The sequence below is a fragment of the Austrofundulus limnaeus genome, unplaced genomic scaffold, assembly GCF_001266775.1.
Source record: "Austrofundulus limnaeus strain Quisiro unplaced genomic scaffold, Austrofundulus_limnaeus-1.0 Scaffold189, whole genome shotgun sequence".
Lineage (NCBI taxonomy): Eukaryota > Metazoa > Chordata > Actinopteri > Cyprinodontiformes > Rivulidae > Austrofundulus > Austrofundulus limnaeus.
Genome location: NW_013952591.1, coordinates 519,155 through 526,579, shown reverse-complemented (window position 1 = coordinate 526,579; position 7,425 = coordinate 519,155). Strand labels below are relative to the sequence as shown.

The window sequence follows — 7,425 nt, the reverse complement described above, 5'->3', positions numbered from 1 at the left end:
GTATATGTTAAATGAAAAAAAAAAACGATCCAAAGTGCAGTTAAAATAACTTTTATTTCTCTTGTTGCTGTGGTAAAAGCTAAGGATGTTTTGGACTTTTCTGTTGTAAATAATATCTAAATAAATGAGTGGTTTAATGCTGTGCAGTCATCACAAACAATCAACACGGTGAAGTTTTAAAACGTTCTCTGTTCAGAAATCTTATTTTAGAAAATTCAGCATCGCCGTTCTGAGGCTTTCAATTTGAAACAGCTGCAGGAACTGAAAACAGATTAAAACTCTTCCTGCTGGTAAAATTATTATTATTATTCTAAAGTTAAAGTTGGGGCATCACATAAAATCTACATAATATTTCCATTAAATTTAATAGATTGGTTTATTTTATCTGTAGACATTTGTATTTATTCCATCTGAATCCACAAATTAATTCCTTGGAAAACTTTGCAGAAGTAAGTTTTTTTTGCTTGGCTAATTCTGGTAACCAGCGAAACTTATAATTTCATGAATTTCCGACTACAAATAAACTGGGGGAGCAGAAAAAGTCTGAGTGCTGCCAGCTGTCAACCATCTGCCGMTGTCTTTAATTTGCCTCAGACTTCTGTCAATCACTTCTCATTTAGCTTTCCCCGACACTCAGAGTTTTGTTCATTGATCTGCACGAGCTTTACATTTTTCCCACCATCTGCCTCCGTTTTCTGTAACAACAAACCCAAAAACATTTCTCTGAATTTATTAAAATAAAATGAAGAATTGTTTCCAAAACCAAGAAGGATTTAAAGCTAATGTTAGCTGTTTTTATTTAATAACAACTAATCTAAACTCTTCATGTAAAGGCTGTGATATCTGGGGAAATAAATGATTTCATGTGTTGAACTGAGCTCATTAAGTGGAGTTTTAATAAAGTGGAGCTGTATTAAAGCTATTACAGTCTAGTTTTTATCTGTGGATCGGTTTTCACGGCAGCTAAAAATACAAACACATCATGATCAAATTATCCCCACTGAGCAGCAAAAAGACCCCCAACTGAGAGACCAAACAGTCTGAGTGTCTTTTAAACACATTAAACTGAAGAAAACAAAAGAAAAAGTGGCGCTGCTTGAAGGAAATCGCATCACACGCCACCATGTTTCATTAAACTAATGATAAAAGGTGAATAAATGAGGCAGTAGAGGACCAGGCCCAGCAGAGAACCACTCGTCTGACACGTCAAACAGATCGAAACGTGTCACACTTACAGAAAATATGGCGAGACTCTTCTGTGTGACGAGGCCATGATTAGAGTCACGGAGGTCCAACGAGTTCGTCAGCTGAGGTCCTGACCYGCTTGTGCTTGTGGAGTTAATGGGAAGTTCAGAGCAGAGTGAAGAGAGTGGCAGCAGGATGAGGAATGGCTCAGAGCCGTCTGCAGATTACRCGTCATGACTCACCACATCTGCATTTTTCTGCAGAAGAAACCCAATCCCCCTCAGGTTCCTCAGCACGCGGCTTTGCTCTCACCTCTATCGGATCAGATCAACTTTATTAATAACTCACAATCAACTGAAGGATTACATGCTGCCTGCAGCTTTAMGTCACATGGATTTAATTCAAGATGGCTGCCAGGGCCACAGCTCACAGATTTGTTAGTGTTGAGGATCACTTTCAGTTACTAMCACCAAATTATACCTCTGAATCTGACTGTCACTGATCTGTTCCAGGAGCACAAACTGTACCGCTTGGTTTTAGCATGTAGCATTTAGCTGGACTGATGACAGAATTGTCGATTTCCATCCATCCATCCATCCATCCATCCATCCATCCATCCATCCATTCATCCATCCATCCAGCCATCCATGATAATAACTTTTAGTTAAAAGAATTATAAATCAAGAATATAAAAAAAACATTATTATTTTGTTTATTGTCTTGATTAAAGAAAATAAAATGTCTCTTTTGAGGGAGGTCTTCTGAGACCAGGGTCAAAGACAGGTGGAAATGTTAATTCCCCCTTGGGGTGACCCCTACATCCTCATCCCAGCTGCTTCACACTCAGCTGTGAACYGCTCCAGTGAGAGCTGGAGATCAGGATCTGATGAAGCCAACAGGACCACATCATCCACAAAAAGCARAGATGTGATCCTAAGGYCACYAWAAAGGATCCYCTCAWCACCTYGKCTGCTCCTAGAAATTCTGTCCAKAAAAGTTATGAACAGAATYGGTGACAAAGGRCARCCWTGGTGGAGTCCAWCTCTCACCRGAAAMCAGTCCGACTTAMTACTGGCAATGTGGACCAAGCTCTGGTACCGGTCCTACAGGGACCTAACAGCCTGTATCAAAAGGCTTGGTACCCTATACTCCCRGAGTACCCCACTTAGCAAACTCCAATGCACCCTCCAGGACCCTGCTGAGKGTGAAGAGCTGGTCTGCTGTTCCACGACCAGGACCAAAACCACACTGCTCTTCMTGAATCTGAGATTAGACTATCCGACGGACCCTMCTCTCCAGSACCCCTGAATAGACCTTACCAGGGAGGCTCAGAATTGTGATCCCCCTATAGTTGGAACACACTCYGTGGTTCCCCTTTTTAAATAGCGGGACCACCACCCTGGTCTGCCAATCCAGGGGAACTGCCCCCGATGTCCACGAGATATTGTAGAGTCTCGTCAACCAACACAACCCCACAACAACCAGAACCTTAAGCAACTCCGGGTGAATCTYCTCCACCCCCGGTGCCCTGCCACTGAGGAGCTTTTTAACCACCWCGGTGACCTCGGCACCAGAGATTGGAGAGTCCGACCCAGGGTCCTCAGGTTCTGCTTCCTCATGGGAAGACATGCTGGTGGGATTGAGGAGGTCTTCGAAGTATTCCGCCCAACGACAACATCCAGAGTTGAAGTCAGCAGCATGTTGGCTGAGTTTCAGCCACTGTGGTTTAGTTTTATATACTAATGGTTTGAACTTAAATAAAAGCTTAAAATGTGTGATTTTTATCAACTCCTGAGACTTTTTGCAACATTGTATTTCTTATTTAGCAACACAGACGTGTGAAAACATTATTTCCCTGAGCTCACACTTTGTGTTTGGTAAAAYGTCTGTCGCCTCAGTGATTAGAAACCAATTTAATGCTGATATATAAGCAGGAGCCCAGGTCTCTCCTGCATAACTAAATGTTTTTAGTTCTTTATTTAAAAAAAACCACAGTGACCAGAGTGGGATTAGGATTTCCTTCACAGCTCGGGCTCAGTCTTAACGAGGAAGCAGGCGAGTGACGAGGGTAACAATAAGGGATCGATAAAGGTTGGAGGAGTAACCTTTGCGTTTTATCAGGCTGACGCCGCGGCGAGACCAGGCGAGCCACTTGGAGGCTGCAGCACACAGATAGAAGCGGGTAGTTGTCAGATCGTGAGTTAAGTGGAGGTATGGATCAGAGACGCAGGGAAAGAGACACCCTGCGGCAAATGAATCATGCCGGATCAATGGAGCTTAGACTGGTTTAAAAACAGAGTCRTCGCCGCAGTGTGCTCATTAAGCATGGATCAGGCTTTAATCACCCAACATTTAGCYATCATGTTTTCCTCCTCTACACTGTCTTAACTCTGCATGTTTTCAATTTCCACGTCTCATCCTCGCTCAGCTCAGCTCAGGTCTGAGAGGACARGTGGCTCAGAGAAATTCGTCCAACTCCAACCGGAAAGTGTTATTCTCAGAGGCCTTCTACCAAAATGTCATCACCGTCCTCCAGATCTGGAACATGTTCTGAAAGGTCACAGCTTCAACTTTGGGTTCTGGACACAAACAAAGGCCTAACATTCCTGAAGGAATGCCTGTCACCCACTTCCTGTCATGTCAGAGTTTCAGAATAAAATCATCTTAAAGTTAAGTTGTTTAAATGAAACCTKGAATGTAACTTTTTGTAGATTCATCACTTTATATCACAAGATGTCATGCTCAACTACTACCACAGCTAATTTTACCTCTGAGTCTTTGAAACTGACACAGCTGTGGCCTTTTTTCAGTGTTTTAATGGACAGTTGTGGCAGCCATCTTGAACTGAGTTAAAGTTTAGGATTTTCAGAAGCACATCCACAAGTTTTATTCTTAAAGCATTTAAAGCATTCACACATAGTTTATAAATAGGTTATTAATTTGTCTGTAAGGACRATAAATCAAATTAGCACAAGGAGCACTAGTTTGCTGAACTAGGCAGAAAGAAGCTGAAACAGCCACCAAAATGTGAGATTAGCCTAAAAATAGTACCTAAAATTAGCAAAAATTGCTGCAAAAAGCCAAATAAAGCAGAAAGCAACTGTAAGAAGCAGAAATAGCTCAAATTACCAAAAAAAGAAGCACAAAAAGAAGAAACTAGCAAAAAATTAGCAGAAAGAAGCAGAATTATAGCTGAAATAGCAGAAAAAATGCTCGAATTAGCAAAATAGAAGCTAAAATATAGACAAGCTAAAAAAAAAGCAGAACCAGAACAAAAAGTGCAATGAGCTGCAAAGATTTATAAACATTTTGAAGGGCAAAATTTAGCTCCATTMATTTTTAATGGCAAAAAATGTGGCTGAAAAAGTATAATGTACCACTTTACAATAAGGCTTCCTTTATAGATGGCTTATAAATAGTTTATAGATAAGTTATTAATTAATCTGTAAAGACTTTATAAATCATTATTAAGTGTTTATTATCCATCAATTAAGGACAAGAAAGAGACAAAACTGTCTGGTTTCTTGCCAAATATTGAGCCTAATCTGTTGATATATTAAACATTTGTTTCTACCTTGTAAGCAAAATAATGATTTTACATACAGTATAATATTGTGTTAAACATACCCACAACAATCAGAGGGAGTCTTATTGTAAAGTGTAAGACTGTAGGTACAGTATTTGTCAATGAAATATAAACATGTACACATGTCATAAAGAAGCCTTATAAACAGTGTACTGTTTTATACTTCACAATAAGGCTCCTTTATGACATTTATACATGTTTATTAGTCATGGTAAATGTAAATGGGCTGTACTTATATACAGTAGCACCTTTCTAACCAGGATACTCGGAGCTCTTTACACTAAAATCKGTGTCCCGTTTACCCGTTCAGCACTTTATTACCTTTATACAAAGATGTACAAATCATTTATRTTCTTTTGACTATTCTTCTATATTCTACTTTTTTGTGCTTCTTTAGGTATTTTAAGCTTTTTCTGCTTCTTAAAGTTGCTTTCTGCTATATTCAGCTATTTGCAGCAGTTTTTGCTAATATTAATTTTTAGCGAAATTAACTTTTTTAGGCTAACCTCAAATTTTGGTGGCTGTTTCGGCTTCTTTCTGCTTAGTTCAGTAAACTTTTGCTCCTTACGCTTCCTTGTGCTGATTTAAGATTTGCTTGCTACCTTTTAGCCACTTTATTGCACATTTTGGCTGTTTAAGCTATTTTACAACAAATTGTTACTATTTTGTACTTCTATACTTTTTTCTGCTAATTTGACTTGTGGCTGATACCTTTACCTATTTTTTATGCTAATTTCAACTATTATTCTTCTCCTTTTGGCTTCTGCTAGGCTCTACGTTTYATGCTTTTTTCAACTTTTTAAATTTAACTTGCATAAACAGTTTTGCCATAAAACATTTTCAGCAGCTTTCAGCTGAAGTTTTCAGCAAACTGTGGTCACACTACCATTTCTGCACGAAATCTAGTTTCATTTAGTTACCAGTAAAGACAAGTATCAAACTAAGATCAAATAAAGCCACATTTCTCCACCTTCACCTCAGGGAAATAATATATATTTAAAATAAATGAATCATGTTTAGATAATAAAGACAACTCTCTATTTACCATAAAACCCTGACAGCTGACGTTCAGCGTTAGCCTCTCAGAGCCACATCAGATTATAATTATGGAGCTTCTGTCTGACAAAGCTCAGACTCGTGCAGATATCAGGGGGGACGGGGGGCTCCAGGTAATGAATGGAACGATGAGCGAGTCCACGCCAACGTTGAGAAAGTGCTGCCTGTTTATTGGTGCTTAATGAAAAACCATTTATCTAAATCAGCAGCAGGGAGAGTTCCTGCTTAGAGCTCAGGGAGGTGGGCTGGTCTTTCTGTCAGAGACAAATCTGCTGCTGTTCTTTCAATCCAAATGAAACAAACGACAGAAAAATAAACAAATAAATAAATAAATAAATAAATGGAAAGAAGCCAGCGTTCCACCACAGAAAAGACAGGAAACAACTGCAGCACAGGTTTTTACTGACAAAAACATTTTACTTTGAATTGGAAAGAAACAGAAAACCTTCTTAAACTCACCTCTGAATCACATTCTTCAAAATAAACCACGTTTACTTTCTGCAGCTTTTTCTAATTTTGTTTTTTATTCAAGTCCAAATTCCTGTGACCATTTTATTTGCTTCCACAAAGACTCTAAATGTCATTAAGTGAACAAATATCTGGGCTGAAAATTCTCCTTCTGTTCTGACTTCAGCAGAAACAGTCGAGCGTGAAATTAGAGCTTGGAAGCCTGCAGAGCCGCTAAAGCTGAGATGAAAATATGCACTGAAACAGGAAGTGAAGAACACACTGTATGTGTGGAGTCATGTCCAGCTGTGGCCTTTAAGGGTTAGGGTTAACCCTCACCGCTGCTTAAATGAATCAGGAGGAGTTCTTCTTCTTCTTGGACTGGTGACCTACAATGGAGGATCCTTCATGGCACCATTGCTACAAACTCGTTTTTATCAGTCATCAGTYGTGGGGTTTTAAATGAGTGTCCGTTTTGCAGTTTGTCCGAGAGTGTTTTTCACATTTTTATGGATTGTACACGTTTGACTGGTCTTTTAATTTTTTTAGTGAGATTTTTTTAGCCTTTTTAGCATGGTTTTTACTAGTTCTATTTTCTTGTACGGTGTGCCTTACAGTCGAGCCACGAGTTTTAAATCCCGCCTTTTAAATTATTTAATTGCAGAAGCAAAAATGGCAATTTATGGTAAAACACGACGTGACAAGTTGCAGGATGGACCTCAGCTTGATGCAGTGGCTCTGTGGAAATGTAATGTCAAGGCCAGGTTGAGGTTAGAGTTTTGCTTCCACAGAGCCACTGGAGATCTAAATAGCTTCTTGAAATTGTGGGGTTTCAATAATGCATTGTGCAACATTTCTGAAGAAAAAGAATTCGTTTTTAACAAACTGCTAGTGTAAATATGTTTTGGTTGTTTTGTGTTGTTTTTTTGTTTTTGTTTCTGTTTTCCTGTTTGTGTATCTAATTGTGTAAAGGCTGTATTTGTCTTTTGACAAAATAATTGTTAATAAATGTTTTTGTAAAATCTTCTTCTTCTTCTTCTTCTTCTTCTTCTTTTTCTTCTTCTTCTTCTTCTTCTTCTTCTTCTTCTTCTTCTTCTTTTGAATTAATGGCGGATCATAATCAACTTTTAGGTGCATACCGCCACCTACTG

General features: G+C 38.9%; 1 protein-coding gene across 1 annotated transcript in view; it reads left to right on the top strand.

The window, feature by feature from the left end:
- Window positions 1-7,425, top strand: part of LOC106524473 (VPS10 domain-containing receptor SorCS3) — a gene marked incomplete in the record, with an annotated part of 110,456 nt that overhangs the window by 1,519 nt on the left and 101,512 nt on the right.